At 39.3% G+C, this 8,715-nt stretch overlaps 1 protein-coding gene across 1 annotated transcript in view; it reads left to right on the top strand.

The window, feature by feature from the left end:
* The window catches only part of PTPRB (protein tyrosine phosphatase receptor type B), a 148,300-nt gene that overhangs the window by 28,452 nt on the left and 111,133 nt on the right, over window positions 1-8,715 (top strand). The gene's annotated exons all lie outside the window — the stretch shown is intronic.

Genomic DNA, 8,715 nt, shown 5'->3' with positions numbered 1-8,715 from the left:
TGTTGAGGATGTATAACCTAAATTTAATCACAAGGAAATCATCAGACAAATGTGAATGGGGGAAGCTGCTGCAGAAATACTTACCTACGTCGTTCAAAAAGATCAATGTCATAAAGATCATTTTAAGACTGAGGAATTAATCCAGGCTAAATAAAATTTAAAAATTTAACAATCAAATTCAATGTGGGATCCCGAGCAACATCCTGTACTAGAGAGAAAACAAAAATATTAAAGAGGCTATTAATGAAATCATTAACAAAATGGAAATGCAAACTGTAGATTTAAGTATTGTATCAATTTTGAATTGCCTGGATTTAATAAAATTACTGTGATTACACACTTAATTCAGAATACATGCAACATATTCTGAAATGGTTCACATAAAATACTATATAAACATTGATATGTGTATAGATATAGATATAGATAAGATATAGATATAGATAAGATATAGATATAGATATAGAGAGAATGATAAAGCAAATGTGGTAAAATGTTCAAAAAATGAACTTGTCGATCTGGGTAAGGATGTTTAGAAGCACTCTGTATAATTCTTACACTTTATCTGTAAATTTGATATTACAGGTTGAGTTTCCCTTATCCAAAATGTTTGGGACCAGAAGTATTTTAGATTTTAGACATTTGGAATATTTGTATATATATATATAATGAAATATCTTAGAGATGGGACCCAAGTTTAAACATAAAATTCATTTATGTTTCATATGTATTTGATATTCTGAAGGTAATTTCATGTCATCATTTTTTTTTTTAATTTACCAGAGGGCACATGGGCTTGTCAGAGAGAAACAGGGGCAGGCCGGGAGGAGAAACACCCTCAGTAGGATATTGTCATACTGCAGTCCCTTCTACTTCATTGCTCCATCCTGTCAAATTTGGGACATGCATACACATGTGTCTAGATGCACAGCTCAAACTCTTCAGCCAGTCATGTGGGATCTGGCTCCCTTTACCACTGGGCCATTGGGCCTGCCCTATATAATATTTTGGTGTTGCAGCATTTTGACTGTGACCCATTACATGAGGCCAGATATGGAGTTTTCCTCCTATGGCTCAAAAAATTTTAGATTTGGGGGCATTTGAGACTTCCGATTTTCGTCTTAGGAATGCTCAACCTGTATTTTAAAGTAATTTTTTAAAAATAAAATGTGTAGAAGAAAAGTTTGCTCAAGGGCCTTCAGAGGGTAGAGTAAAAGGGATACTACTGAATTAGGACTAGACCAGTAGCTCAGACCTACTGAGATGGAAGGGAAGAGCTGTTACAGACATGGGGAGGGGTGGGGACAAGAGCAAACACCAGGAGAGCAAAGAAGATGAATTTCCTTTTTTTTTGGGGGGAGAGGTTTTTGCTATAGGGCATGTGCGCTCGCCAGAAAGACAGAGAGAGACAGAGAGACAGAAAGTGAGAAATCTCCCCTCGGGGGGGGATGGCCACAATACCTTCTCCTCCATTCTCCTCCCAGGATCTTGGGCACGCACGCACATGAACCCAGCGTGAGTTTAAGCCACCAGGTCCGGGACTCAAACCACGGTCGCCTACATAGGAGTTCAGCGACATAGCCATTATTCTAACCGCTGGTCCTGATGAATTGTCAGGAAAGTGTAGTAAAGTCAAGGGTCAGACTGGAGGATGAGCCAGCCAGTAAGTATGAAGACCAGATAAAGAAACTTCAAGTACTTTAGATCTGTGTAACTTACCTTAGCTACATATAATTACTTGCATCCTCCTATTCTATTTTCAGAATAACAGCTTTGAGACCCAGTTATTGTGAAGTGTGGTAAAAAGTAACTGGATGGAAGAATGCTGTGAATTCCAGGAGCTGTCTGAAGTAAAATTCCCTTTCCATCTTCCTGCCTTTAGGGGGAGCTGGCAGCAGAGCACTACCGTTGCTAAATCCAGAGTTTCCCTCCCCACCAAACTCCATTAACTATGGAACCTTCTGTCCAGGAGCTGGAAATACCTAGTTTTCCATCAGAGCATTTTCCATTCTGGGTCTCTAGCAGATCTGGGCCAATGAGCATAATCCACATGTGTCACTTTAACAGGCACCTGCCATTCATCCCCGTGTCTATGATATTTGCATTTCTCCTCTTTCTGCAAGGCTATATACTTCCAGTTCAGGAGCGCAGTGGAGGAGACACTGCAAGTGTGTACTTTGCTAAGGATTTTGACCTTGTTGCTCTGAGCAATGACATCAGGAATAGCCTCTTGATTGTTGAGAAGGACTAGATGTTCCAGGAAGTCTGGTTCTGACCATGTGGAGCAGGAGCTTCTTGGACACTAGTTTATCCTAAGGCTTATGTGCTAAGTATTAGATTCTGTGATGTTAAGGGTTCTAGGTCTGCAATGGAGCAGTTGAACAATACTACTTTAAGATCTACAAATACTTAGCCATGCACTCGCTTAGTAGTGGGGATGTGGATGTTTATTCTGTCAATATGTAAGTAGACATTGAGTCGCCATGAACTGAGGTTCTGGGGGAGATAACGAAGTGACACAACTCCTTCCTTCAAAAGGTCTATAATCTAGCCATTGGTTTTAGCATTACATTTTTGAAAAACATGATAAGATCCTTTGATCTTTTGCTTTGATCACTGTCAAACCCAACATTCAGGGGTCTCTGAGATGCATGGTGTTTACCTCATCCAACAGAGAAGAGCAAGGTGAGGGAGCTGTGTAAAATTAGAACTGACAAAAAGGTGGGCAGAATATGGCTCAACATGGCTTGATCTTTTGATTTCTCTAGAGAAATCAAAATCCAGATTTTTATTTACACGTGAAATTTCCTAATTTTTGCAACATACCTACTTATTCCGTTTTTTGTTTTGTTTTGTTTTGTTTTTTAGTGTTAAGATCTCACTATAGAAAAAAAAAAGTTAACTCTGCTTGCCAAAATAGTGAACCCCCCTGTTTGTGGCCTCTTGAGAATTCACAACAAATAACATTTTAGCAACATGGTGTGTAGAGTAAAAAGAATACAGCATCTTTATCCTTGATTATCACTTTCTAAGGGAGATGAAGTAGGTGATCACTTGCTTTCGTTTCCCTTTTCTTTGAAGTCACTGTTATCTCAAGACATGTTTTGTTTGTCTACCATCTTAGAGTTTGGCGAAAAAGTGTTCATGAAAATCATGACCTAGCTTCTGAAGCATAATATAGAGCAGCCGCACCCACACAGCCTGCCCCATTGGAAGCGATTCATGCCTTAACTTGGTTCATCTGTGAGTTTCTGGTGGGGCAGGGGTGATGGGTAAGATGGGAGGTGGGGGTTGCAGTGTGAATAAAGGTGCTACAGAAGCACTTGAGGTTGAAAAAGTGGTTTGTTTACAGTCACATCTGGTTGTAAGTCATTTAGCTGTCTATGGTCACAAAACTATGACAAATGCTATATAAAGTCTATTTCCTCCAGATTGAAAAAAAAAAAAAAAGAGTGGAGGAGGGGAAGAGGATGAGAAATTGGTATAGAGAAATAAATAAATAAATACCAGGAAACTTCAGAGGTGTGTCTGAGGGAGACAGTGGAGCCTGCTGTTAAAGATATATCCGGCACTCCCACCCCTCCCTTCCAGTACTTAAAAAAAAAATCTTGGCATGGCCAACAGACCCAAGCAGTCCTTAAATGTCTCCAGTGAGGACCTACTCAATTGTTTCTCTTGAGTACAAGATTTAAAGCAATGATAATTCATTGTCATTTGGGTGTTCTCAGAAAGCCATTCTCACCCAAGGACTTTGTCATTCTCTAGTATTACTGCATGCTCAGCATCCATGATTTATTTTAATGATAGTCACAGAATATTATTACTTCTAGTAATTATAGAACCTGACATTTACTGAGCCCATTAGACAGGAACTATATGATGTACATAACATAGCCCATCTCACTTAATCCTTGTAACTACCATCCAAAACACTTTCATTATTTATATTTTCCTGGAGACTTTTTTTTTAAGTTTATTATTTTTGGGGGCGGTTTTTTTGCATGAGTAAGAAATAAAGAGAAACAGAGAGACAGCACCCTCAGTAGTGTCTGGACACTGCAGTATCCCCCTCAGCCTCATCCAGTCCCAGGTCATGAACACATATGTGCCCAAGGTCCTCAGGGAGGTCTCCAAATATGAACCCAGAACCTTCCAATGTGGGTTAGTCTCACAGAAAATCAAGTTTTACCACTGTGCCATATCCGGAGACCTGTGATCTAGGAATGCCAGCTAGAAAGAAAGATTCCTTGAAATACAAAAATCCCAAACTGCATTTCTAAATACAAAATAGGATGGTCATAGTTGAAAAAAAAACAAGAAAGGAAGAAAAAGCTCATCAAAAATTCTCTTCTTGGGACCGGGACCAGCAGTTAGTGTAATGGCTATGTCGTTGAACTCCCATGTAGTCGACCGCGGTTCAAGTCCCAGACCGGAGGCTTAAACTCATGCCGGGCACATGTGCGTGCGTGCCCAAGATCCCGAGGGGAGAATGAAGGAGAGGGGATTGTGGGCCACCTGCTATAGCATACAATACCAATTCAAAGTAAAACATTGAAAAAGATTTGCTATATTATAATGGTTTTTAATTGACACATTCCCCTGATTGCTATGAATTCCCCAAAAAAAGAAAGAAAAGGAGAGAAAAAGGGAAAAAGAAAGAAAGAAAGAGAGAAGGAAAGAAGGAAAGGAAGAAAGAAATAAAAAGAAAAAAGAAAAGGAAAAAACCTGGGAAGAGCCTGGCATGAGATTTGCCTAACAGAAGTACTTTTCAGAAGGAAAGGTATCAAAACTAACTTTATGTCTAACATTTATTAAGTTAGCTGCATATTGATCATTTTTTCCTTTTGCATTCATACTTTATTTCTAATTAGAAATTATAAATATCAAAATATGCATGAGTCCACCTGTAGTGGAGTGATTAAGGTAATAGGATCCCATGTGACTGTACAATTGGAATCCTAGGCCAGGTAGTTGGAATGACATGATATTCAAGTGCTAAGTGCACATGTATGTGTGCCCAAAATCCCAGAAGGGAAAATGGAGAAGGAATTGTGCCACGACTTTCCCCATGGAGGGTGTTTTCTCATTTTCCCTATCTTCTCTCTCTCTCTCTCTCTGGTGAGCACATATGCCTTCTAGCAAAAATTAAAAATTTAAATTTAAAAACTAGATACACATATTACATATTTTAAAGGTCATCTATTTACTTAAATGACACATTCTAAAGCTGTTCAAAAATCTTCTAATTAGTGCATGCATGTGCATGAGGGAGAGATGAAGCAACCTCATTAGGGTCTGTCACCCTGTGATCTCCACCCCAAGCCTTCCAGCTCATCAGGATCTTGGGCACACATGAATGCACTCAGTGTATTTCAGGTCGACCAGGCTCAGGGTCTCAACTCATAGTCAGCCGTGTGGCTTCCAGTACCACAGTTCAGGGTGCTACTGCCTCCCCTGCAGAGGCTGTGCTTGTTCAAGACCTTTTAAACCACCTGTATAGCTTCTCATAACCAGAGAGCTCAGTAAAATTAAAAGAGAAAAGGAATGACAAGATGCCATTATGTATCCTAAATATGATATCGAATAGAATGTTTAGGGTACAATGTGAACCTTTTGTTTGGAATTTAATATCGCTTTCCACCAACTAGAAGAGGAGGGGTTCTTAAAAAAGTTTTCTGGCTCCACCCCTAGTTTTTCTGATTTGTTAGATTTGTGGTGGGTCTCTACAATATGCATTTCTAGCAAGTTCTCAGATGATGCTAATACTACACTGAGAACTACTGTCCTAACAGATACTACCCTCTTCCTTCTCTTTTTCCTCCTTTCATCTTCTGGACTACTCTAATCTTTTCCTGCCTTTTTCTTTTCCCCTTCAAAATCAGACTTCTCTTATTCTTTTGTCCATCCCTCTTTGTTCTCTTCCTTTTCCCAACACTTCTCTGCCAAGAAAGTCCTTGAGGTATCCAACTGGCCCGCATTTAGAAGGCCTTTTGTATTTATCACATAGTATTAGTCACTTAGCACTACAAATAGTCAGTCATTCAGCAAATATTTGTTAAGACTCTACTATATGTCAAGCCCTCTGCAAGAAGGAAAAGACAAAGATCCCACCACCAGAATTTCACATATGACCAGGGAAGGCAAACAGTGCACAAGCACATATATGAATAACTAGAAAGTTATTCTAGGTCATTAATGCTCTGGATTAAACCAATGGGTTGCTAAAAGGAAGAGTAACACAGTAGCGCTCTTTCCTTGTGAGGTCAGAAAAAACCTGGCCCAGTAGGGATGTGTTTAAGCTGACCCTTAAGGAATCAGAGGAAGATAGCAAATGCCAATCCAAGAGCCTGGGGAGCAGTGGGTCAAGATGAGGAAATGTCAGGCACAAAGGCTTTGGGACAGTAAGGGTCGGCACCATGGAGGTGTCTCAAACCTAGCCAATGCCAGCACACAGTAATTGCTCTGTCAATATATGCTGAATGAGTGGGTAAATTAGCGATTAGGACCAGCCTTAGTGGTGCTCACTAAGACACTGTGTGCTTCACAGGTTGGGGCCACATGCAAACTGGGTTTGATTCTCAGTCCAACCTAAAAAGGTGAGCTCAGCTACTAAGAAGGTTGAGGCAGGAAAATCTCAACACAGCAAGATCTGAACTCAAAATCATAATAATAATCAAACTGAGGCAACTAGAGAATAGAAGGCAAGGAATAAAGGACTGGGTGAGGACCAGGACCTTTTAGGTCATGAGTGGGGGGTGTGGATTAACTTACCGATTCACTCTGCCCTCCTTTCATCCACCCAACACCCCGACTCTAGCCTGTCCCCACACCTAGTTCAAACCCTGGTTTGAAATAGCAGTTTTTAGGTCCCCAAGCTCCTGATGACCAGTTGTATCGTTCAATATATACATATGTTCTTAATTGACAAGTCCATGCTTTCAGCCATGAATTCATAATTAATGATTAGGTTCATTATCATTACCAGTTATTATAATTGCTATGGTGATTTTTTTTGAGAGCTGTTTTTTCACTTATGTGTAATCACAAGCAGCTCCACCCTTCCCGTGTAGTTTAAGAAAGTTTTCATAGCAGCAAGGAAGAGAAGTTGTCCCATAAAACAGTAGAGTGGTTAATCCCAAATTCCTGGAATGCAACACCTAAAGCAAATGCAATGTCAATATACAGGATAAAGAGGCTCAAAAAAAGTTGAGGAATTCCAAACAAAGATGAGAACACAGAACAATATGAATCAATTTGTTGGTATTTTGTACAGTAGTTTCAAATAAACTCTTCATGGAAATCTGGCCGCTTTCCCAGTCCCGTCCTCCTCTGGATCTATTACAATTGTCTCGGATTTCTCATTTTAATATTGTGCTTTTGAAAGAAAAAAATGTAATCAGTTACAACCTGGTTTAAACCTTTCCCCTTGCTTCATAGCATGCTATTTCTTTGAGTTATTTAGAACACACTAAGTATTTAGGAGCTCTGTTGTCAGCCTTAAGATTTTCAAATAAATAAAAGCTAGTAATTACTTACTTTTAAAAAAGAAATGTCTGATTATTGGTGCTTTCCTTAATGTATTGCTGTGACTCTTTATATACATTAAGAATATTAAAATAGATAAAAGACCTGTAGTTCTAAATGTTTATGTCCCTCTTGGAGAGATTAAAAGTAAAATAATTGTACTTAAAGAAATCACTTTTTCTTTTCCTAATTCCTATTCCCAAGGGCATTATTAGCTGATCACTGCTAATAAGACAGAATTTGAAAGTCTCTAAACAGTGTATTGTAAGGATATTTTGTTGTTGCTCCATTTGATAGCTCCTCTTCAAATTTTGCCTTTTTGGTATATTTGCCTGTCTTATGAGTAGGACTATTAATATAACAGAAATTAAATATTAAAATTAATTGATAGGGTATTATATTTGTGGCACATAGTGTTAACAAAATATTTGTGAAAAGTTTGTAGGAGATAGGATTTATTTAAAGATTTTCATAGAGGACAAATGATATTTAGTGTATTTGAGTGGGTAGATTTAAAATCTGCAGACCAACCTGTGAGAAAGTTTTAATGGGGGACCAGCAGTTAGTCGAATGGCTATGTCGCTGAACTCTCATGTAGTTGACCGCACTTCGAGTCCCAGACCCGGTGGCTTAAACTAATGCTGGGTGTGGTGCATGTGTGCCCAAGATCCCCAGAGGAGAATGGAGGAGAGGGGATTGTGGTGTGGCCATCCCCCCTGGGGGATGATTTCTTGCTTCCTGTCTCTCTGTTTCTCTCTGTCTTTCTGGCGAGCACACATGCCCAATAGCAAAAACCTCTCAAAAAAAAAAAAAAATGAAAGAAAGTTTTCATGGAAAAGACAAAAAGAAGAATGAGTAGCAGGATTTAGAAAGTAGAACCTATGTAATGGGTGACTATAAAACAGGGCAAGCCACATGGTTTGGACGCAAAATCCTGCTAAGCCAGCTGACACCTGTACAGTACATTAATATTCACAGAGGTGCTCTGACATCACATATCATCTTATTCAAGATTCCTCTACAAAGTATTCAGAGTGGGCATAGGGATGGGCCCCATTGCCTCATGTTTAAGAGAGCCAGATCTCAATTGGCTGACCATGGTTTGAATCTCAGCCCCAGCAGCTTAAAAAACATGTTGCATGCTTGCTCTAAATCCTAATAGGATGGAGAAATGGCGGAGAAGGGACTGCA

The sequence above is a fragment of the Tupaia chinensis genome, unplaced genomic scaffold, assembly GCF_000334495.1.
Source record: "Tupaia chinensis unplaced genomic scaffold, TupChi_1.0 Scaffold000168_1, whole genome shotgun sequence".
Taxonomy (NCBI): domain Eukaryota; kingdom Metazoa; phylum Chordata; class Mammalia; order Scandentia; family Tupaiidae; genus Tupaia; species Tupaia belangeri.
This window is presented reverse-complemented; position numbering and strand designations above follow the sequence as displayed.